The sequence below is a fragment of the Canis lupus genome, chromosome 6 (genome assembly GCF_003254725.2).
Source record: "Canis lupus dingo isolate Sandy chromosome 6, ASM325472v2, whole genome shotgun sequence".
In the NCBI taxonomy this organism is placed as follows: Eukaryota; Metazoa; Chordata; class Mammalia; order Carnivora; family Canidae; genus Canis; species Canis lupus.
Window position 1 is genome coordinate 48,455,203 of NC_064248.1, and position 25,278 is coordinate 48,480,480.

The 25,278-nt window shown below is 37.1% G+C and overlaps 1 non-coding gene across 1 annotated transcript; it reads left to right on the plus strand.

Annotated features, from left to right (window-relative positions):
• The first annotated feature begins 19,171 nt into the window (after positions 1-19,171).
• On the plus strand, positions 19,172-19,292 carry LOC112641105 (small nucleolar RNA SNORA31). Its single transcript, XR_003124505.1, has one exon. It is a non-coding gene; the product is annotated as a small nucleolar RNA SNORA31 (small nucleolar RNA).
• Positions 19,293-25,278: the final 5,986 nt, after the last annotated feature.

Consider the following 25,278-nt stretch of genomic DNA (forward strand, 5'->3'; position numbering starts at 1 on the left):
CTTACCAAAGATTTTTATACTATTTTTAATTTTAAAAGTAGAGGTTAAAATTGCAGACTGTAGCAGCTTAGTAATTTTTTTTAATGGAAGGAAATGCCAAAGCCAAAAGTGGTAGTATTAAGAAACCAAAAAGAAAGAAAATATAAAATAATTTTTACCCTCTAAAACTTCCTAGAAAGGGCAAAAAAACATGATTATATAGTGAAAAGACAATATGTTGAAAATCCCCTATAAACATTTGGTGTACCAAGATAGCCTTTGGATGGTGTTAAGCTTTTAAATCCTCCCTGACCTAACTTAGGACGCAGTGCAAGTGAAACATTATAAAATGTCACTTATAGCTTTTTCCCAAGACCACTAGGATTTATTGTAATTGGGTTTTACTATACCACTACCAAAAAAATATATGCTTATGTATGTGTTCTCTGATAATTAATACTCCACATTTGGCCTAATACTTCTATTTGCACCTAAGGCATACACCAGTGGCCCTAAAACACATGCCCTATTGATCTTCATCACTAAACTGGCAATTATAATCCTGTCTAGCCAAATTTTAAGGCCTCTGTAATCCATTAGTTGAACTGTCTGAATCTAAGAAAAAGAAACAAGTACCCTTGAAGCTATCAGTTGGGAATCCTTATTTTGCCCCAAAAGAATTCCATCTTGAATGGAATTTGTATCAGTTACCTGTTGCCACAATAATACCATAAACAAACTATGCCAAAAATCAACCTTTAATTCAGAAGTCCATATGTGAGCAATTTAGACAAGGTCCACTTTCTGGTAACAGCTGGACTCACTTGCATGTCTGCCTATAAGCCCCTTGCATCCCTCCAGTAGGCTAGGCTGTGCATGTTCCTATGGAAAAGGCAGAGGTTCAAGAGCAGAAGCAGAAGTATACAAGCACTTTATCAACCATCTACATCTATCAAATCTGAAAATCACATGGCCAGACTCAGAAACTAGGGACAGAAACTTTGCCTCTTTAGTAAGAGGACTTCAAAGTAACAAAGCAAAGGTCATGGATTTGAGGTGGGGTAAAGAATTGGAACCATTCATGGAATTAATCTACTAAAAAGGTGCATCTAGATTCCCAATGTAGCCAATAAATCTCCTCTGTAAGAAGCTTATATCAATGCCACAATGGCTCACAATTGCCCCAGAATTGATTAGTGTCTTGAAAAAAACTAAAGTAAGGGTGAAATTGACCAAAAGATATTTTAAAAACAAAAACACTCGCTACTCTTGGAACCTGAGACCGTGCTATATGTAATCCCCTAGATGGCAATCACTCATAGGTGAAGTAGGGTACTTTGAAAGTTAACATAAATTATATGTATAATATACATCTATAGTATATAAAGTAAAATAATGGAGTAATGGAGTAATTCTTTCTAAAAGTAGTTGTTAACTTTCAGATTAGCTTTTTCCAGTAGTTGGAATACTTCATTTAAACATTATTTTCATTTCTACCCTCAAAGGGTTAGGTCATACACTTTTTTAATTCTTGAGAATGAACAAAAGTTAAATTAAAATATTTATTATGCTTCTAGTGTCTAAAATTTTATATGGAATAAGATAGACAATAATTAGGAGAAAGAAGAAAACCTCACTTAATTTCATAATATATCAATGGGGTATGAGAAGGTATTCTTCAGTAGCCAGCTAGTTTCATTCCACACATATTTTCTTATTATCAAAACAGATAGTAAGAAAATGCTTCAATCAATTACATTAGGTATGGCACCAAACTAAAATACATTTTAAAATCCTTGTCAGGCCACCTGGGTGACAAAGATGGTTAAGCGTCTGTCTCTTGGTTTCTGCTCAGGTCATGATCTCAGGGTCATGAGATTGAACCCTGCAATGGGCTCTGCCCTCAGCGCCAGCAGTCTGCTTAAGATTCTCTCTCCCTCTCCCACTCATGCTCCCTCTCTCTCTCTCAAATAAATAAATAAATCTTTAAAAAAAATAAAATAAAATCCAAGTCAGACAGACTAACCACAGCACTAGAAAAATAGACTTTGGTGCCTGGTTAGAGAAAGGTCGGGATGACACAAAATGAATGCCAGACATCCACAATGTTCAAAGCAAATAATTTACGATCATTGAGAGGACTCTCAGAGATGTTTCTTTCTTTGGAAGAAAGCTTTGTAACATCAGTCTGACTCTTAAAGTCAAATCATATCCCTCAACACACAATAAACATAAGTCATAATTACCCAAGGTAATATATTAGTATGTATCAACTCTTTCCCTAACATTAGAATTATAAAAGTATTCTGTACAACCTCAGACATACTGTTATAATTCTGTGTCATTTTCATTTCTTTCAGTTATCATTTTCTCACAAAATTTAAATATAAAAGAAAGAAAGAAATTTGATATGCATTTTCAACCCCCAATTTTCTTTCCCAATACAGAATTACAAAGTAATTGGTAACATCTGTTGTCATTGACTATTTTCATGATTTGTGTGGTACCTGAAAATTTATTATAACTAAAAAAAGAGCACGTTAACTTGATTTTTGTTCAGATAGTGATTCCAAGAATGCAGCAACAACATCTGTGACTGTCACTAATTAGGGAGTCACTCAGCAGAAATATGGTACAATCACATGTGGTTGATACATTGAAAATTGCAGCTAAACATAAAATACTAATTGTTTTCTGCATAAGTCTCCAGGTCATAGCCAACTGGATTGCGACAGAAACACTGGAAATCTTGGACAGTCCAAAGCAAAATTTAAAAAGAAATTTTTTAAGAAGCAAAACAAAATGTAAAACAGGAATGAGTCCTCACCAGTGGAAAAGGCCTGGAATCAGAGTCTCCCTTTTGCACCAGTGAAGACTCCATGGAAGCATGTCTGCCTGCAGTAGAAAACACCAAACTAGCAGCTGCTGAAATATGATGCCTTAAAGTTGTTTCATTATTTATTGTGACATAAATCTTTTGTCTATACGGGCAGAGAAGAGTTAGTATAGTTTCTATGACAATAGAAAATTTGATTTCTGTTGTGAGGTTACTCATCCAGCAACTCTAAGCACTTTTAATAAGGTCACAAGCGCCTCTTGCCATTGGTACTCTCAAGATAGTTATATCAAGGAGGTAGTGATCCAACCCTACTAATGATGAAGAATGATTAAATAAAGTCAATAAATTGACAAGACCAGCAAAATACTCTACTAAAGTTGTCTTCAATTCCTTAGTAGCTTCAACAACATGGATTCATCCTTACAGTGTTCAATCTTTGTTCTAAAATCAGAATATAGTGAAGTCTTAGAGCTGTTCCTTGAAATCTATTTTTTTTCTCATAAGAATATATTGAGCACCTTCTATAGGGCCTCTCTTTAGTGTGAAAGCCCCAACAGTGAATAAGGCATTGTCACTATCCTTAATAAGATTAAAGTCTAGTAGAGAAAACAGGCAAAGCAATAGGTATTTACAAAGCAGTGTGATAAGCACTACAGGAGAGATATATACAATCGTGATGGGAAACCTAACCCTGAGTTTCAAAGCAAAAAAACCCGCCAAAGAAATTCATATCATAAGTAGGTACAGGATGGTTGCAGGTTTAGGTACAAAGATCTGAAGGCAAGAGACAACCTGGTGTACTAGGGGGAATGTCTGTAGCAAAGATGGGTGTCAGTGAAAGAATGGTGTCTAATGAGTAAGGGAAGGATAAAGAACCCAATCAGGCAATAAAAAGATTTGTTGAATTTAATGTACAGCAAAGATTAGGTGTAACTAGTTAAATAATAAGGGATTCTGTCTATCAAAATCAGGAGATGAAAAGTAGAAAGGAAAAAAAGAGAGAAAAGAAAAGAAAAGGCAACGATGTGTATCATATACACACCAAAAAAAGGCATAACTTAAAAAATTCCTTGAAAAGAGATGGGCACACTCTGCATGTTTACCTGTGGCTTGGGCTGAATCATCCTGGCTCTCTGCTCCGAGAACAACCAGAAAAAGGGTAAGTGGTTTTGCAACCTCTAGAATGTTGGGAATAATTTTTGGAAGCATTATATAAGTTCGTAACTTTTTTCAGCACTGGTCTGGAAAAGAAATGCTTTCCATGTTGTAATTCATGACTTCTGGGAATAAATCCCCATTCTTTATAAAATGCATAATCAATTTTTCAAAGAACTTTATAGGGATTATAGCTTGTTCTACTAGTAAATAGTTCATTTTCATCATGCTGTCAACTGTCAGTCAAGATATTTTTAATCAGTCATTTTCAAAAATGTAATAATCTTTGAAAATATGAATTTTTAAAAAATTAATAACATGACTCCTAAAAGTATGAAAGGAATACTATCAAATATTTTATATTAACTCATTAATTAATGAGGAAATCAATAAGGTGTTAAAAGTAGTTGAAGGGAGGATTTAAAGCATGGAGATATATATATAGAGACAATCAAGACTGCTGAAATGAATTTGCTAATAGATAAAAGCTGATTAATAATTTAAAGTATAATATTTGAAATTATATTTTCCACAAAGTAGAAACAAATTATATCTCTACATGACATAATTCACTTATATTGCTGTGAATGAGAATCATTTGAGATACGAGTTTTCTACAACTTAATTTCTACCCCTATAGTTACAAAACTGTCACAGAAAAACAAAGATCCACAGCCCTATTGTATCAGATAATCCCTGCAAGAAATCCATAACATTCCTTTAAAAGGACAATAATCTCTTTTGGCCATTTCCAAATCTTTGCTTTTTTTTTTTTTTTTTACTGACAAAACTAACATTGATTATGTGACTGTTCCCTATAGAATGTCCCTACAAAAAATGAGTATTTTAATTGCCTAGTAGGATGCTGTTTCTTTGCACCAAGATGGTAAGAAAATCTCACTCGTTCTCATTAGTAAATTTTGGAAATGTTTTCTTTTAATATATTTTTTAGGTTCCAAATGTTTATGAGATTCTGGCATCATAGCCTTGTGATTTTACACTGAAATATCCAATTGATATTTTTTTCATAAAGGATATAAAATAATTAAATTGTGGACAGATTCTGAATTTTTGGAGAACCCATTTTAACATTCATTAAGTTTGATTTATCAGATTTACAAAATTGGATAAGGGCTTAGAAAGACTTTTTACAGCTCTAGGTAAAAATATATTTGCACAACAATGTGAATGTACAACAATATGAACTAACTACACACATACAAATGATAAAAACACTAAGCTTGGGGCACCTGGGGGCTCAGTAGTTGAGCATTTGCCTTGGCTTAGGTCATGATCCGGGGTCCCAGGATCACTTGATATGCATGAGGCTCCCTGCCGGGAGGCTGCTTCTCCCTCTGCCTACATCTCTGCTTCTCTGTGTCCCTCATGAATAATAATAATAATAATAAAATGCCAAGCTTCATATTATGTATTTTTACCATTAATAAAACAGCACATTTACTAGCTTTTTAAGATGTCTAAGATCAAGACATTTAAAAATTTTAAACATACTTCAAAACACTTAGTGGAATATAAAATAACTAAATTTGTAAATGGAGCTAATTGTAGGGGAAATTTTAATCTACTAATTTATGAATTGATTACTAGTAAAAAAACAAGTTAGAGTTAATAATTCATGTTTTTAATATTATATTTACAAATAAAATTAAGATGTGGATTTTGAGGTAGAGGGATGACAAAATAAGGCAGGAGAGCTAAGGAGAAAACAGATCATATAATAAGGAGATTAGATTATATCTTGTGAGTAACAGGAAGCTAATAAGGTATAGCAATGGGAGTAGCATATTTGCACCTTATGAAGAATAATGCTGGCTTGTTCTGTGGAGAAAACACTAGAGGGAGATAAGATTGATGGCAAAAAAAAAGTTAATAGATTATTGCTGTTATTTGGGTGGAATATGATGATGATCGGGACTAAAGCAATGAAGTAGTAATTAGGACCAACTTACACTGAGCGCCTATTGGTTAGGTCCAGAACTCTCTTAAAAACCACTTTACTCATACTAACTCGTTTTATCCTTGTCTTAACGTTATAAGGTAGGTATTATTGTTACCTTATACAGCAAAACAATTCACCTTCCACTCAGAATCACTGTCCAAAGTCATAGGGAAATTCTAAGAATATATGATTTTGCAAATGCCTTATCAATCTGACTGGGAAATGAGGAATGGGAAATCAGTTAACACTGTTAAAAGGTAAGCTGAGGCATATAAAAATTTTAAGAGTTTATTTAAGCAAAAATCTATTTGAATCAGGGCAGTAATAAGCCAGAAGTGGTTAGGAGGGCTCCCCTGACAGGAGCTGGGGGACAGACTTTAAAGAGCAAAGGTGGAAGCAAAGTAAGGAAATTTTTTATTGGTGGTAGCTTAACTTGGTTGGTTGTGACTGGTTGCCCTTAGATTTCAAATCCATAATCTTGAGGCATTTACAGGCTTAGATTTTGCTTTGCCTACATAAGCCACCAGGATATTAAAGCCATCTCAGGGATCCCTGGGTGGCGCAGCGCTTTGGCGCCTGCCTTTGGCCCAGGGCGCGATCCTGGAGACCCGGGATCGAATCCCACGTCGGGCTCCCGGTGCATGGAGCCTGCTTCTCCCTCTATGTCTCTGCCTCTCTCTCTCTCTCTCTCTCTCTCTCTCTCTGTGACTGTCATAAGTAAATAAAAATAAAAAATAAAATAAAACCATAAAAATAAAAAATAAAATAAAACCTTTAAAAAAAATAAAAAAATAAAGCCATCTCAGACTAGTGGCCTCCTTGTTTAAATAATATAACAATAGCAAAATACAAACAAAGAATAATCAACTCTGTACTGCTTAAAGTTCCAACTTCAAAAACAAATGGATCCAATATGGGAATAATTTTGTTCAAATGCAGGTTAGTCCTGATTTAGAGAACCAATTATTAAATTGCAAAGACATCAAGTTCCAAATATACAAATAATTAATTTTGGAAAGAAACAAATGTGATACCTTGTGATAAGGTATTTGAGGGAAAACTTAGTTATTGATTTGTTTGTGTGTGTGATGGTTGTGGTGTTTTATCTCATAAGAAATCTTATTTCAGTAAATGACTAAGCAAATGAGACTAACTTGAGAAATGGGTAAGGTTTTACATATGCCATGAAACTTCCCAGGTCATATTTTCTCTCTCAATGATAGCTTCAAATTGCTGGCGATAAAACAAGAGCTAAATGGCTTGTCTCTTACAAAATGGGAGATTTTAAAATCTGTGTATATAAAACTGTCAGCCCTTCAGATGCTTTATCTGAGCTCAAGGAATTCCAGGATCCCAAGATTTTGTCGTCTCTAAGTACCTTATTGGCCAACCCATTCCCAACCTTGCCATGCTCCATTGTGTTCAAAGCATCAGGAAGGTACCAAAAGGCTTATTCTTTATACAAGAGAGAGAAATGGAGCCTTTGAGTGATATTTGCTCTCTCTCTCTCTCTTTCCGTTTTTAAAGATTTTATTTATTTATTTGAGACAGAGACAGCAGAAGCAGAGGTGTGGCAGAAGGAGAGGGAGAAGCAGACTGCCCTCTGGGCAGGAAACCCAATGTGGAGCTCCATCCCAAGACCCTGGGATCATGACCTGAGCTGAAGGCAGACATTTAACCGACTGAGCCACCCAGGTGTCCAATATTTTCTCTCTTGTAGTAGTAAAAAAAATGCATTGTTTGCCTGATATTCGCAACAAATACAATGAATGAGAACCAGGGAAGGCTGTGTCTCTAAACAGGCCTGAATCATCCCTTGAAGAACAAACAGATCTGACTCCTTCGGAGTATGACTTCAAAAGATATACTATTCTAAAGTTGTACCAGGTTTTCCCTTTAATATTCTACAAATTAGACAGAAAGCTTTACATGTGCAAGCCAAAGGCAATATCTGCTGCCTCATTACCAGCTGAACATCCTGCTCCAAAAACCAGTTCATGCATTAAAACCTTCCCGATGACAGTCTAGTAGTATGTGGTCGTTTTAACCCATCCCTACAGTGATATCGGCATCAACTGACTGGAATAGTCATCCTCTTCTTTTTATTGAGATTCCCTAAAATATTATCACCAGAAATTCCTAGAAATAAATTTCCAAAAAAAATTATATATCCCCAATGAGTATAATTTTAGATGTCACATCTCAGCATCTAACAATAAAAGCACCTTTGGGAGAAAGAGATCATAAATGATCATAACGACAGGGCATGTGTTTGCCTTCTTAGGTAATTTCACCTGCGTTGTCAGTGCACACTACCTGATACATGCAGTAAATCAACTGGGCTCCACAAAAAGTCTTGAAATATTTCAACCCACTAGAAATGAAGCAGTCATTACAATAGACCAATGGCTTAAAACGGACTATAAGTAGTGAAAGTCTAGTATCACCTGGAAAGTAATACCATGTAGTGGAAGCCACAATTTTGCTGCCAACAGACTTAAGTTCAAACCAGCGTTTTCCATTAATCTGTATTTTGATCTTAAGAGGTTAACTTAAATCTCTGGGTCTTAGTTTTATCAGTAACAAAATGGGAGCTACGATAACTGCCCTTTAAATTATTTTGAAGTTTATTTTAAAAATACATGTGAAATACCTGGCATGTAGTAGGCATTATTATCACTCCCAGCATCAGGATTCTCAAGCAGCTGCTCTATTGCAAACCTGTAAAGAACATGTAAGCTGAGGAGAAAACACATTTGAAAGATAATAGGAAACAATAGAAAATGGTCTCATGTACTTCTATTAAGGAATGAGTTTGACTCTATTTTAGCAAAGGCTTCAGAACTGTCAGCTGTAGAAAAACAAATGTTTTCAGTGAACTGATTACAGCTGCAAATGAAAAGCCATTCTTCTCACTTGCAAAATGTGCGCATAAAGGGAGTTGCCAGCCATGTTTATAGTAGCAGCTTTTTTTAATTAGAAGAGATTATAAGATACATCATATATGCAGTTTCTAGTGATGAAAACATGAATAATCAAATAATAGCCATGATTTTGAAAAACATAGCCTTTTAACAGGCACCTATTAAAGCTACAAAGTGATCCAAAAGAGTCACTAAATATCCTGCATATCACAAAATACTAATGCTAAAAGTTCAGCACATTTCCATCAAGTCTTCAGTGAACTCTGACATGTCTATACTGTTAATAGCATGCTAACTAAGACATATTCATGCTGTTTCCTCTACTTTAGACATTTACGTTCCCCCATCATAGTGTATAACCCAGTGTTTTATTCATAAGTATTCCATAATTACTTTACAAAAATAGGCACAGTGAACACAAACGTAATTCTTTAATCAAACAGTGGATGGATTCACTTTAAAGGGTATGATACTATTGAAACATCCATATTAAGCATGAGCTTTAATTCAGAAAGGATTATAGCTTGTGAGTCAAATAATTACAGGTTTCATGTTTTGCATATTTATTTCTAAGTCTGTTTCCCATCTTTTCTTTGCAAAAAAAAAAAAATTGGACTCATTTGGTCACATACAGACCCCTTAACTTCCCATATCTGTTATCCTCTAATATGAAAAAAAATCATATTTTATCACTGAAGTCATCATGCCATAAAACAGCTGTCACAAAAACTTTCCATGACCTCACATATGTGAAGACATGAATGAATTGCAAAAGTCGACATTGGTGTTTCTCATTTGGCACAGAAAGAACATACATGTCCAAGATGAATCACCCAGGAATGTGTCCCGGAACCAACAGGGAATCAGGAAAAGCAGCTGCTTTCTTGGCAACAGAAGTGACAGCATCTGGAGCTTCTGTGTAGGCAGACTGCAGCGAGGTACTGTGATTCTCCCCTGCGGTTCTACTAAAGCAACATATCTCTGACTATCACATGAGAAGTGCCATTGTTATTTCTCCATAGCTTACAAAGGGACTGGCAATGCCATGTGTTTACCAGAATATTCGAAGACCACTTTTCTACACAAGACTTCGTAAAGATCCAGCAATGAAGCTCTACCAAAGTAACTTACCTCCAACAAATAGAAGTTTCCTTCTCACGCAAAGTCCAAGATCAGCCAACAAGAGCCTATATGGTGGCTTCATCATCACCTGGAACTTGGACTGCTTTCAATTCCACTTCATGATTCCTTGTACTTGGTCCAACATAGGGCTCCAACCATCATAACTGTGTTCTAAACAGGAAGCAAGTAGAGGGGAGCACGTTTAAAGCACACTTACAATCTATCTCAAGGAAGTTTCCCAGAAACTGCCATGCAGTTCTACTCATATCCCTCTGGCTAGACCTTTAGGCATATGACCTTACTAGTTGCAAATGTTGTCCTTATTCCAGGCAATCATGTGCCTTTGAGTTCTAAGAAAAGGAGATGGGTATTAGAATGGGCAATGCAAATCTATGCCACAGTAGCTAAAATGCCAAGAATCCGAGTAGATTACAAGACAAAAAATATTTTGGATCTTGGATATTATTATAGCACAGATCTAGAGATCTAAGTGCTTGGCTTTGCTTCTCACCCATGAATCAATATAACTTGAATTTGCAGAGTTCTCTTAGACTTCTCTGAAGTCCTCACACATTAGAAATTATTCCCAATACCACAAATTATACAGCCCTAGAATAGTTTCCAATTAACCACAGTGGCCAGAATCCCTCATGGGACTTATATTTATTATACTTGGTCAAAAAAATGTTTATGTATCATAATGCCTTGGTCACCTAAATTGTGATTTAGACATCAAGTAGGAGCCAATGAGAAGAAAACTTGAGATGGGTGATGGATGGAGACTTGGTTGGAAGAAATTGTGAGGTAGGAGCTGGCAATAGTGGATTGACACCTCACTAACCACTCACTACTCCCCTCCCAACTCTTATCACCCAAGTTCAGTCCAATTAGTCATCGTACACTAGAATATCACCAGCCAAGTACAATACCAAACTGAAACATGAATCAACCAGTGTGGAGAAACAAATGGCTCCGTTTAACACAATGTGACAGTTTTGATAATACAGTAAACTCCAATGAGGAGTACAGTTCAATCACTGAGGTACTTGGCAGAAAACAGAAGAAAGCCTCTTGGCAATCCACTTATGTCATGTTTTTCAATGTTCACAGATTTCAAACTTCTTCCTTTCTCTTTCGAGGTAGGAGATATAGATTTTTCAAAAAGGGAGAGGTTTTCCACCTTAGTCCCTAATACAAAAAGTTAGCCAAGATTTTTTTTAGACATTCCAGGGTCATTCTGTTTTTTTGCTTTGTTTAATTGTGTTTGGTTTTGCTCTTTTAATGATAAGATAAGTAGGGGGCAGATTTGTTTTCTCCTCTACCACTTTTTGGTAGTAATTCTACCATAATTACTCCATGGGGTAATCCTAATGTGCTTCTACCTTCAGTCAGTGTTCCTGCATATAATAAACATCCTGATTCAGCATCTCAATTCGATGACAAGTATTCACAAGGACCTTCCAGTGAAAACATGTTTTACCCCTATTACTTGCAGGAGGAAAGGAAGCTTCTCTTAATAAATTGTGGTAGCCAGCCTCCAAAATGCACCCCCCATCCTCATTTCTTGTATTCATGCCATGTGTTAGTCTCCTGTCTGAAACAGAGCTGGTCTATCTGATAACTAAAATATAGGTAGACCTCACAGCATGACTTCCAAGGATAGGCTATCAGTGGTATTGAAGTTTTGGTTTGTTTGGATGGCTCCCTTTGGTGGAAACCAACCACCACACCATAAGGACAGTCAACCAGCCATGGGGAGAGACCCTCAGGGAGAGGAACTGAGACCTTCCCCCCAATAGTTCCAATTTGCTAGTCATATGAGTTAGTTACCTTTGTGGAGGATCTTCCAGCCTCAGTCAAGCCTTCAGATCACTGTGGTCCCATCTGACATCTAACCACTATCTCATGAAAACATTCAAGTTAGAACAGTCTGGCCAAGCTCTTCCCATACTCCTAACCCACAGAAATGGTGTTAGATAATAAATGGTTAGGTTGTTTAAGCTTCTAAGTTTGGTGGCAATGTATAAAACACACGCACTCACATACAACCCTCTTCTTTTGTGCTTTTTACTGCTGGCTAATTCTCATAGAGAAATACACTGACCAGCATCTCCTTTCAAATGCTCCTGCAAAAAAACACACACACACACAATCAAGTGTAATCAGATTGACCATTTGACAATATTGAATTAAAGTGCACTGGTCACTCCCGTAAAGATAGTATGAGACTAATCTGGCCTGACTAATACTATTATCATGCCTTGTCCCCCTCTTACAGATCTCAGAAAATGTCTCTGTGATGTCATATTTTAAAATAGTCATATTGTTCCAATGAATCAAGGAGAGGATCTAGGGTTTGAGGAGATGTAGCCTCCTCCAGCTGACTTAAACATTATCAGTCTGTGAAAAATGTCTCTCATTTGTTTAGATGTCTTCATGTATCTGCCACGTCTGAGCCACTTAGTTCCCTCTTGTTTTGCAAAAGGTGATCAATCTTCTCAGCCTGGGATGTGTCTGAACTCTTACTCATTACTCACGACTGCCACCTCCTGGATACCCAACCCTTTGTTAATATTAGACCACAGTGTTTGAAGGTACCAGCTCTTGTCTAAAGACATTTAGGAAAAGCTTTCCTCCAACATAGTCATGTTCACTTTGTAGTCACTTTCATTTATTTAACCAATGAGCACTTAGCACCACATGTAGCAAACCATGAGATTCCAATACGGCTTAGCTAATAATTGAGGCAAAAGGATGGAGTTTCTATTCATAGCTTTTCTCGGTGTCTAATAATACTCTTTCTGGAAACAGCTAACTGTGTGACCTTGGAATAGATCACCTGAGCTTTCCGTGCCACCTTTTAAAATAAAGCAGTAATATTGATCCCCTGATCTAAAACAGGAAGAAAAAGAAATCAAATTTTTTTTAAATTATAAAGTTAAATTATGTGAGCCTAAAAAATGTTCAGGGCAGAGGTTTAAGGGAAATCCACATACACACCTATTCACCCTTATGCTACGTATTCTGAAATTTAAAAGTTCAACCAATAAGTTATTCTTAATGATTTACAACTTTCATACCATTCTCTTTTTGTGCTTCTGAATGAATACTGTGACTCTCTCTCTTGTCAAACACATGTCTATTTCAGAACACCTCATCTGTTTAGTATGAGTCCTCTCATACTATATATATTTTAAAATAAATATCTGTATTTCTGGTTAGGTTTGTAATTAACCTATGCTTACTGTTATTCCCCTTCTCAAAACACTTGTTTGGATTGTTTCTCTAATGTATATTGTAAATTTGTCTATTTGTGAATACAGAACCTCCCTCTTCTACAAATCTCAAAACAATTCCTGGAAGGGGGGGTTGGGTTGCTCTTGGGTTGTATTCCTGTGTAAAAAAGAATTTGTAAAATTGACATATTCAGAACTGAGATGAATAGCCAGTCACTTGGCTTCTGGCTTGTGGATGATCCAGTTTTTTTCCTGCATATAGATCCTGAAAAAATGATGAAAGCCATGTTTTTAAAATGTCCAAATCTGTGGTCTTATTTCCACAAGTGAAAATGTTGACAGCTTTCTACCAAACATGTGCACAGCCATTATCTTTTCAACAAACAGGCCACCAGAAACTAGTATAACACTGTATGTTATTATCTATATTGGAATTTAAAATGAAAGAAAAACATTTCACCAACATGAATATCACACTTATTTGGCATGCTTCCTCTTTAATCATTTCACAGAAAGCAAATACACACACACTTACACATTCATTCAGTACACACAGAGAATTTTCTAATATTTCTCAGGGAATGCAGATGTTAGTGACTGCTTAATTAAATCCTGTTTGAAGAAAAACAAAAAATAAATCCTGTTTGAAGAATTCTTTTTTTTTTTTTTTTACTTCCTCAGCTATTCTTTTTAAACTGTGAGGAAATTATGCTACACATAGTTAAAACAGTATCATGAAGGTTGAGGTATTTCTCATGATTCACAGTGCTCCACAGTAGTGCTCAGAAACAATCTTGAACAAGATACCAGCAAACGACTGGGTTAAAATGAAGTGAGTAGATTCAAATTCGAATTTAAAATGAATTTAAATTCCAGGTCTCTCCTTAAATCCATCCTTGTCTATCCTGGAATGTCCTTCACCTGCCTTGACCTAATATGTCAGTTTTATTCCAACAAGACTGAAATATAATATCTCAATAAAGGAAAAAATTACCAGAGCACTACAATCTTTCCTTTGCTTTTTTTTTTTTTTTTTTTTTGCTATACTTGGAACAAATTCTGTCTGAACGGATCAACAATCCAATGTCCAGTGGCTTTGGCTGGCAGGTACATTCCAAAATGGACACTTACCCAGGATGAGGAAGGGAGAGTGTGGGCGGTGGATTGACAGGGAGCCAGCTTGTGACCATATGCAAACAAAACAGCTTGAAGTCAAGCCTGCCTGTTCCTCCCACTCTCCCATCCTCTTCAACTTGCAGCCCAGCTGTCAGGACTGCCCAACTGCCTCTCCCATGCCAACCGGAGAACACTCTCTAGATGGCCTAGCCTATTTTTTCTTTCTTTCTGCCTCCCGTGGAGTCTTCACCTCCCCACTGTGCAAGGAGCAGACATCCTGGGTGTCTCATGTCATTATTTTCCCATTTGCCACCCCATGCTGTGAATTTAATTTTTGCACTGTGCATGTGAAGAATTGTCCATTTATATTCTTAAAGGCAAGAGAGGCCATTAAGCTTGTTCACATATTCCAATGTTCCTTCCAGTAACAGTGTGAGCTGTCCGATTTGATGGATTTTTGAAGCTGCGATCTTTGACATATAAAATGTTGTATAAGGCCTTTAAATTCTAGGACTGGGTTATTGGGGGGGGGGAGGGTTAAAAAAAGTACTTTCCCAGGAGTTGTATTTCTTGATGATTAATGCTTATGAAATATAACAGATACTATAATTTAGAAAAATGCCAGGTGACAAGAATGCAGCTCTTCATAGTTATTTCAAGAATTTTATTTTTATCCCACTATCCCCTCCAACCCCTCCTCACCATCTCCTACTCTACCAAGAAAATAAAACCTTGACATGGAAAGAAGTGAGAAGCCAAAGTGATTCCTTCCTTTATTCAGACCAAATGCTAGTCATATCTCCCTTCTTTCCCACAATTGCAGATCAACACACAAACGCACACAAAGATGCTTTACTCTCTGCTTCAAGCTTTGTGAGGAAAATGGATGAGGACGGGTAAGTGGAAGAAGAGAAGGAAAGACTACGAGGGTAGAGAAATGATTGTGTAACTGGATGTGCTACATCTACTTCAAAGAGGGAGCAACCATCATGTCCAAAGAACGCCCACTTCCTCTTGCTACTTTCCACTGCACTTTTTAAAAATAACTTTTATTTTTAGAGCAGTTTGAGGTTCATAGCAAAATTGAGCAGAAGGTACAGAAAGTTCCCATATACCGCCTCTCCCTCCATATGCAGAACCTCACTCTCATTACTAACATCCCCACTGGAAGGATACATTTGTCACAATTGATGAACTTATATTGTTACATCAATATCACCCAAAGTCTATAGTTTACATTAGGGTTTACTCTTGGTATTGTACGTTCCATAGATTTTAACAGATGCATAATGACATGCATCCACCATTATAGTATCATACAGAACAGTTTCACTGGCCTAAGATTCCTCTGTGCTTTGCCTGTCCACCCCTTCCTCCCTACTTGCCCCTGGCAACCACTGATCTTTTTACAGTCTCCATAATTTTGTTTTTTCCAGAATATCATATAGCTGGAATCATATGGTTTGTAGCTTTTCCAGATTGGCCTATTTCACTTAGAAATATGCAACTTTTATCCTTAACTTTTCATCATTTTTCCACTTCATTTTAATTGAGTACAGACATGTATACTAAACAAATCCTAGGACACAGTTAAAATGAACATAAGTTTCAGAGAATAGATGACATTAGTTTCTCAAGAAAGAACTAGAAAGAAAACAGTAAAGTAGTGTCTTCTTCTGCCTTTAGCCCCATTTTTCCATTTTAGTGATTTCAAACAAAACATCAAAAACAAAGTATGGGAGGCTGAGGGACACAGTGAAAAGAGCCAGAAAGATCTGGCTGTGAATCCCAATTCTCACTCTTGTATACCTATAAAGTTTGGTGGAAGTTTCTTAGCCTCTGTGTAAAAAAAACAAATAAATAAAAAAAATAAAAAAAAAACTGTTTTTAGAACTTCATATAACATCAGAACTGTGTCCAGTACATCATAAGGACTCAAAAAAATTCATAATGCAGATGTGTGGCCGTATACGACGATTAACAAAGAGGCATTCTCTTTCCCTGAACTTGAAACTGAAGAAAGTGAATGTGGGGGATCCCTGGGTGGCTCAGCAGTTTAGTGCCTGCCTTCCTCCCAGGGCGTGGTCCTGGAGTCCTGGGATGGAGTCCCACATCAGGCTCCCTGCATGGAGCCTGCTTCTCCTTCTGGCTGGGTCTCTGTCTCTGTCTCTGTCTCTCTCTCTCTCTCTCTCTCTCTGTCTCTCATGAATAAATAAATAAATAAATAAATAAATAAATAAATTTTAAAAAAAAGTAAACGTGCCTTCTGAACTAGAAAAATGCATACATGATGGTTGTACCAACTGTAGGTTCTAACCAATCTAAATAATTTTGATTTCAAAAGTGAAATCAAAATAATTGTAATTTAGTAAGAACCATTGTGATTGAATTGTATCATGTCTAAAGAAGGACTGAATATTAGAAGAAGAAGAAGAAGAAGAAGAAGAAGAAGAAGAAGAAGAAGAAGAAGAAGAAGAAGAAGAACAGGAAGAAGAAGAACGGGAAGAAGAAGGAGAAGAAGAAGAAGAAGAAGAAGAAGAAGAAGAAGAAGAAGAAGAAGAAGAAGAAGAAGAAGAAGAAGAAGAAGAAGAAGGAAAAGAAATAAACCAGAGGAGGATGGTCAGATGGAAAAAAGAAAAAAAAGATGCCAACATCCCAGAGATTTGTAGGTTCCAGCCTACCCTGGGGAGAGTGACCAGGAATATGGAACATATAAACTCCTCAGGTTACCGTATTGTAGAGCAGGTGTGGTTCATCGGGCATCACCTGACTTGGATGAAATATCCTTTATTATCTTTTATTTCACCTTCCTCTAAGCTGAACAACTTTCTGATTATTCATCTGGCTTCTGGTTGTATTGAAAAAAGTGTCCGGAATAGCAAACGCCACCATCCCACTTTAGAAAACAGTATCTCCCATTGTATATTCATGAATTGTCTCTCTGGGTTAATCTATTACAGTCTCTTTTAGGTTGATTGGCATTACTTCACTTCTGAGCCCAGTGAATGCTGGGACACTGTGACTCAGAGGTGGTTTGAACCACAGTGAAGGGGATCCCTGGGTGGCGCAGCGCTTTGGCGCCTGCCTTTGGCCCAGGGCGCGATCCTGGAGACCCGGGATCGAATTCCACGTCAGGCTCCTGGTGCATGGAGCCTGCTTCTCCCTCTGCCTGTGTCTCTGCCTCTCTCTCTGTGTGTGACTATCATAAATAATAAAATTAAAATTAAAAAAAATATATATATGAACCACAGTGAATTCACCAGCTGATTTGGTCTTTCGGCAGTGATCTGTCTCCTCCTATTGACATCTTGTCTTCCTCTCACTACTCCTATGCCCTACCCTTTTCCTACCCATAATAGGAATCAGTATTGATTAAAAATAATGTTTGATTTCCACTGGAAGATGGAAGAAAATTTCCAACTGAAGAAAGATAGTGCTATTACAGAAAATGAAATAAAGGAAATGACCCTTTAGGTCATAGCAAAAAAAAAAAAAAAACTCCTCCAAGCTTTCAGTTATTTTGGTGGTGGGAAGGGAACAATTAATTCTCAAAGCAAAAAGTCTCAAATAAAATGTAACCAACTTTAAAATAAGAAGATAAGAGATATGTCACACAGTGAACAATATAGGAAACAATTCCAGTGATCTCAGAGACGTGGGCAATAATTCTCAAAGCAAAATAAAATGTAGACATTTTTTAAATAAGAAAGTAAAAGATATGCCCCCCAAAGAAAGATACAGGGAGCATTATATTCAGAAACGGTAATTAAGAAACAAAAATAAAGACCTTGGTATTAGGCTATTAGGCTTGCCAACTGGAAATTTACTGAATTTAAGATAAAGGGCCTTGAAAGCTGCAACAAACTGAGTCCATTTTAGCAGACTATTCAAGACAGAGAACCCTCTCTCTCTCAAGTCCTTTGGAAAATAGAATTCAAGTGCAGTACTAATCCAATAAAGAATTTTCAAGAGTCAATATCAGCTACTTAGCATGGTGATAGGCACAAAGCCAGTAATGTTGACTCCACTTCTGTTACTCAGAACTATTGCTTTGCTATTAAACTATGGCCTTAGGGGATATTTAGGCCTTTCCCCCTAAGCATCCCTCGTAATTTATTCCATCTGGAAGATCTGCATCAAGCATAATTTAAAATTTTCAGGCTCTATTCTCTCCTGGTACAGAAGCATAACTCCCATTAGTGCTAATGAAAGCTATCTGTACATCTCAAGCAGTGTACCTCTCATAAGTGTTTAAGATCCAAAATGTTTTATGTCCTGTGAGAGAAGCAGCATTAAAGAGAATCTGGATACAATTTAACTAGGTTAAAATGCAAAGGGTGGATTGTTTTCTAGATGACAGTATTCTTTAAAAAGTCTGTCATGTGGGTCACGTGGCGCACCTGGGTGGTTCAGTGGTTAGGCGTCTGCCTTTGGCTCAGGGTGTGTTTCTGGTGTCTTCGGATCGAATGGAGCCCCGCATCAGGCTCCTGCAAGGAAGCCTGCTTCTCCCTCTCTCTGCCTACGTCTCTGCCTCTCTCTGTGTGTCTCTCCTGAATAAATAAATAAAATCTTAAAAAAAAAAAAAAAAGTATGTCATGTTTCTGTCAAAAAAGCCTAGCAGGGTTCCCACATACTCACTGGGGGAAAAAAGAAGAAAAAATAGAAAAGAAAGCATTTCCAACTTTGAACATACACAAAGACTGAGGAATACTACTATTTTTTAAAAAAGGAAGTTTAGAGTTTGGGGTTGCTCTTCTTACCTTTCTTTCTTTCTTTCTTTTTTTTTTTTTTTTTTAAGAGGTGTCAGATATGTGTGTGCCTTAAGAGTATAATACTTTTACTGCATTCACTGATAGACCTTAAACAATTTGCTATGGTTCTTTTGGTTTGCTGTAGGATGCAAAAGGAAAAAAAAAATCTCTGTTTTCGTGGTGGCCCAGACTGAGTAGGGGAATATATTTGTCAGAAAAAAAAAAAAAAAAAAGAAGAGGACATGCTTTATCTGCAGAGTACCCCTTTGCCTAGGGTCAGAAGCTCATCAAGTCTTGCACAGGTCCTCTCCTCCTTTAGATACAGCATAGAAATATGTTTTGTAAATTCGTGACTAAGAGCTGTCATTTCCCACCTCCCTCTCACTCTGCTGCTGCTGGATTCTTGTTTTTTCTGGCCTGTGTGTTGCTAGATTCCACAGAATATCCCCGAACCACACGCCGAGCAGCCTGCAGCCACTTCCTTCCGCAGGACCAACCGTGGAGCTTCCTCCCGCAGGTTCTCCTGGACAGCTTGGGAGCTTGCTTGGAACCCCAGAACCTCTGAACTGCTGCAAGCAGTCTCAAGCCTCCCCCTCCCCACCCCCCCACCCCCCTTAATGAAACCAAGGGGATATTTAATGCTTCCTGAAAACACAGAAATAATCCTGAGGAAGATTAAAGGATTTCATCATATTTTGGAATCAAATGGCTGCTCAAAAAAACTGGGATGATCTCCAAGTTTTGATGTGGGGAAAATTTTGGTTATCACAACATTATCACTGAGGCTGTACACGGCACAAAACATTGATATAAAGCAACATCACTGCTGATTAAACACTATTAGCATATTCAGTTGGAAACACAAATGTAAACACAGATTTCCAATGTTTGCATCATGTACAATTGCAATATTCATCTTTGGGCAGGAATGAATAAATAGAGACTCAGAGAAGAAAAGCTAGTGTGCACACTCAAAGAATGTGTAAATGAATGCTTAAAGAAGCTGAGGAGGTCTTATTTATCTTATTTAAAAAAAAATTGGTTAACTTCTCTTTTTTTTTTTTCTTTACAGCTTGTAGCTATTATGCATTTGTGATCTTGCCAAGTGGAATGTGGCTGGGAGCATATGTTTAATAAAAGTGTGTGCGGGCGCTCGCGCGCACACGCATTAAAGCAATACCATGGTTTCCTCTGAATCTGACAGATGTAAAGCACTTTGGGAATTGAGGCACTCCTCTATTTTAACTCTCCACATTATGTTCAGGCACTTGGAGTCTGAGTATATTAGAGCAAAGGGAACTAAGTAAACCTTATGCACATCAAGAACAGTAAAAGCTGACAGTCTGGAGCAGTTACTGTTGTTTGTCCAGATTTTGAAAGTGTTTCCCCCCCAGTTTTTTATTTAGTGCATTTTCAAGATGCCAGAAACACAATCTATGTTTCGCATAGTTGGTTTCTTCTGCACTGACTTCCACCAAGCTCACAGTCCATTTACAGCCCACCTCTACAACCATCCAGATCGTACTACCTCTATTTTGTCCTTTTACATCCTTCTTTCTTTCCCTCCCACAAATTCCTAATTTGTTGCTCTAAGCCATACCAAATTCTTCATAGGACTAAGAGTGACTGTAAACAAATTATTCAAATATGCATCCATATTCATGAAGAAACATATTGAGAGAATGTTAAAGTTATGTTTATATTGGGCTGAAGTAGTTCTCTATCCAATGCTCTGTAGGCATCAAAGATGCAGCACTTGAAAGTACAAGTCTGAGATTCAAAAACCTGAATTCATATCCAAATTTTGCAACTACCTAATGATATAATTGTATAATTTCTTCATAGTCATTTAACCTTTCTAAGCTTTTTAATTTGTTAAGATGGTATAGTTGCAATACATAAGTGGTTTTCAATTTTTTTTTTGTAGTAAGATCCTTCATCTCATGTAAAAACTTTCCTAGTACCAATATTTAAAAGAACCAAGATTGTAAGGACTCAAGTGGAAGCTGGATGGAGTATGGTGCTCCTTCTCTACAACCTTCTCTCTCACCTCCCATTTCACCTTCCTTGTCACCACCACTTCCTGCAGTACTTCTTCCATGAAACTGAGGAACATTATTGAAAACTGGTGAAACACATCATCTCTATGGACTCATTCAGACTGAAATTATTTCATTCTAAGTATACCTAGAACAAGAGTGGTAGTCAAAATGTTTAACATATGCAGTATGGGTATTGACCAGTCGGAATAAACCCTGGCTGAAACCAACCAGTAACCTCTATCTCTGCCTATCAGGTGAAGATCAGGTGAAGACTTTGAGATTCATACTAAGCATATTTAATCACTAATGAATAACTGAAGTTCACTTACAGGGTGAATATCCAGCAATACTACTTAGAGGGGCCATTGGGAGAACACAATGAAATAATAACTATGAAAGTGCATGGTAGGCTATAACACAGATGAAGGAAGAGCATATAGACTCTATGCACCAATCAGTGCTCCTGAAACACGTACATCTCCCAAAATCAAATATTAACTTTCAGATCCAACACAGTCTAAGTCTTTATTTTAAAAACAAAATGAAATGAACAAGCAAACAAAAAAAACAGGGCTCCAGAGTGGCTCAGTGAGTTAGACATCTGTCTTTGGCTCAGGTCATGATCGCAGTGTCCTGGGATTGAGTCCTGCATTGGGCTCCCTGCTCAGCAGGGAGTCTGTCTCCTCTTCTCCCTCTGCCCCTTCCCCTGCTCATGCTCTCTCTCTCTCTCTCTCTCTCTCTCAAATAAATAAATAAAATCTTTTTAAAAATAAATTAAAAAAATAATTTCTCTAAATATAAACTTCGTAGACACAGATGACTAAAAGTTTTACCTAATTAGCATCAATATGTACAGCACTTAACTTTTCCATCTGAAGCACCTGTATTCAGTTAGTTACTGGCATTCAAAACTTCCTTAAGGGACTTTGGAGGGCTGGTAATGTTCCATTTCTGGATTTGGGTGCTGGTGTGTTCAGTTTGCATGACTTTACTGAGCTGTATTTTTATGATATGCACACTTCTCTCTATGTACTTATACTTCAACAAAGTTTAAAAAAAAAAAAAAACTCCCCAGGATAATAAGACAGGCAATTTATTTAGAGCTAATATGTGTGTTGGTTTCTATTGATGAGTAACAAAATTACTATAAATTTAGCAGCTTAAAACAACACACATTTACTACCACACAGCTTTCATGTGCCAGGAGTCCAGCATCACTGGGTCCTTTCATCAGGGTCTCACAAGGTTGCAATCAAGGTATGGGCTGGGCCACATCTTCATCTGGAGGCTTGAGTGAGGAAGAATTTACTTTGAGGCTCTCTCAGGTTGTTGGCAAAATTCATTTTCTGGTGCTTGTAGGACTGAAGGTCATTTCTTATTGGTTATTGGCTGAGAGTCCCCCTCTAGTTCCAGAAGCCACTTGCAGTTCCCTGCCATGTGACCTTCTCCATAGGCAATCCACAACATGGCAGTTGTTTCCTCAAAGCCAACAGACTGCTGAAATAGACTTATATATAATGAAATATGATCATGGGAAGTATCAACTCTATCACTTCTGTCCATATTCTATTGGTTTGAAGCAGGTCACAGGTGCCACCTACACCCAAGAGGAGGGCCTCTCTGGGGGCTTGCATCAGGGTATGTCCAACCCAATATCTAAAAGTGCTTACTTACTACTTATGCTTACTTTTACCCAGAACAAAAGTATAGTTGTCTTGAAAGGAACCTCAAGTCTCCAAAGCACAGGCAAAGTTTTGAGCAGTTTATGTCATCTGTATTTTGGAACTGCCTAGAACTTTATATGATAGCCTTATCAGCTTCATAATCAAGAATTCAGTTTCATTGAGGATCACTCTCTTGCCTACATGATACATAGTGTGATAAGAAAGAGTCAGATATTGGATATAAAGTCTTGATCTGAGAATTATTGTCCAAGATGGAGATATGGATTTAGGAGTAACTGAGAAAAAAGAGAAGTGTGACATCTAAGGGTCCTTAAGCCATACTGGAGTTACATTTTCCCAATTAGAGGACCAAAAGATCCTGGGAGGTGGTGAACTAGAAGAAATGTGAGACCTAGATAATATTAATTGATTGTACTCCAAAATAATATTTTATAATATTCTTTGGACCCCACTTTACAGCTGTAACTCACTGGGAGATAATTGGGGGATACTATTCAAAACCCTATACCTTGTCAACCAAACTATCAGCTGGCTTGGTTGATGTATTCTGTACCCACGATGAACAAGGATTGGGGTAAACCAAAGCAGGACTTTGAAGGGTCACATTTCTTCATAGACCTATACTGAATATTTCAATTGTTGACTACTTGTGAGTTTGTTCGTCCCTTTACAAATGATAGTGATTTACCATCTTGCCCCAGATTATTTCCTTAACCTTGAGATTTGAGGCTAAATTGTAAGCAAAAGCCATAGCATGAAAGAGCGGATGGTTGAGTTTGATGGTTAATTTCATGTGTTAATTTGACTGGGCCACAAGATGCCTAGATATTTGGTTAAATATTATTTCTGAGTGTGTCTATGAGGTTGTTTCTGGATGAAATTAACATTTGAATCTGTACACTGAGTAAAGCAGATCACCCTCCCCAATGTGGGCAGGCCTCATCCAATCTGTTGAAGGCCTAAATAGAATAAAAGATAATTCTCCTGAGTCTAGACTTCTCAGCCTGCATAATCATGTAAGCCAATTCCTTGTAATAAATCTCTATCTCCATTTATCCATATATTCATACACATATATATAGAACCCTGACTAAATACACTAAGGTTATTTACAATTAAATTCTGGATTTTACAGCTAAGCTGATATCAGAAATTATAAAAAGGAAGTTTTGCTCTTCCACTCATGGATTTCATATATCAGGATGCTGTTTTGACATAATTTATATGAAAATGCTTAATAAACTAAATGTCCTTTGTATACACCATTATTTTTCCTGTCACCTTAATAGGGATTTCTTTCTTTAAAAATTACCATTCTAATAAAGAATAAAGAAATCTTTCAAAAGAAGAAAACAGCAACTAAAAATTAAAAGTAAGTAGCTTTTCTAATATATATAATGATAAATCAGCTACATAAAAACCTACTACAAGGGGATCCTTGGGTGGCTCAGAGGTTTACCGTCTGCCTTCGGCCCAGGGCGTGATCCTGGAGTCCTGGGATTGAGTCCCGCATCAGGCTCCCTGCGTGGAGCCTGCTTCTCCCTCTGCCTGTGTCTCTGCCTCTCTCTCTTTCTCTCTCTCTCTCTCTGTGTGTGTGTGTGTGTGTGTATCTCTCATGAATAAGTAAGTAAGATCTTTAGAAAGAAAAAGCTACTAAAATTAGTGTGACTATCTATACTGACCAATTACCTAAAGAATGATGTAATCTCCACTTTATGTCAGACATATAAACAAGACTTAAGTTGTAGGAAATGGAAAAGATGCCAAAAGCTAAAATACATAGTGTTCCCAGCTCACTGTTCCGTTGCATCTTCCCAGGAAATGATAAAATTTTGGGTGCCAAGTTTAGTTCATTCATGGCCAAGAAAATCATGAACAAAGACCATGAAATCTCAGGATACCAATGATACTTCCGATACTCTTAAAGATATGTTTACAATTCTTTGATACTCTTCCCTTATTTTATTTTATTTTTTTATACTCTTCCCTTTAAGAAGGGTAGCCCAATTTCCCTCTCCTTGAATGGGAGCTAGACTTAGGAACTTGCTTCTAGCAAACATAGTAGAAGTAATGGTGTATCACTTCCGAGATCAGTTATTAAAAGCCTGCAGCTTCCATCCTGGGTCTCTTTCTCTCTCTCTCTCATCACTCAGCTGCCATGTTGTTGAAGCAAAACGAAGAGAAAGAGGCCAAAATAGTGAAGGACTGAAGTCTTCTGACAACAACCCAGTGAATGAGCTTGGGAGTGGATTCATCAGCCCCTTCAGAAGACTGAACCCCACTAACATCTTGACTGAAACCTCAAGAGAGATGCAGAATTAGAATTTTCTAGCTCTACCACTCTCTGATCCCTGGCCTTCCAAAATTATGTGACATCATAAATGTTTTTTGTTTTAAGCTACTAAGTTTGAAAGTAATTTACATGTGGCAATAGATAACTGGAACATTTGTATAATTTTGCTCCTAGTT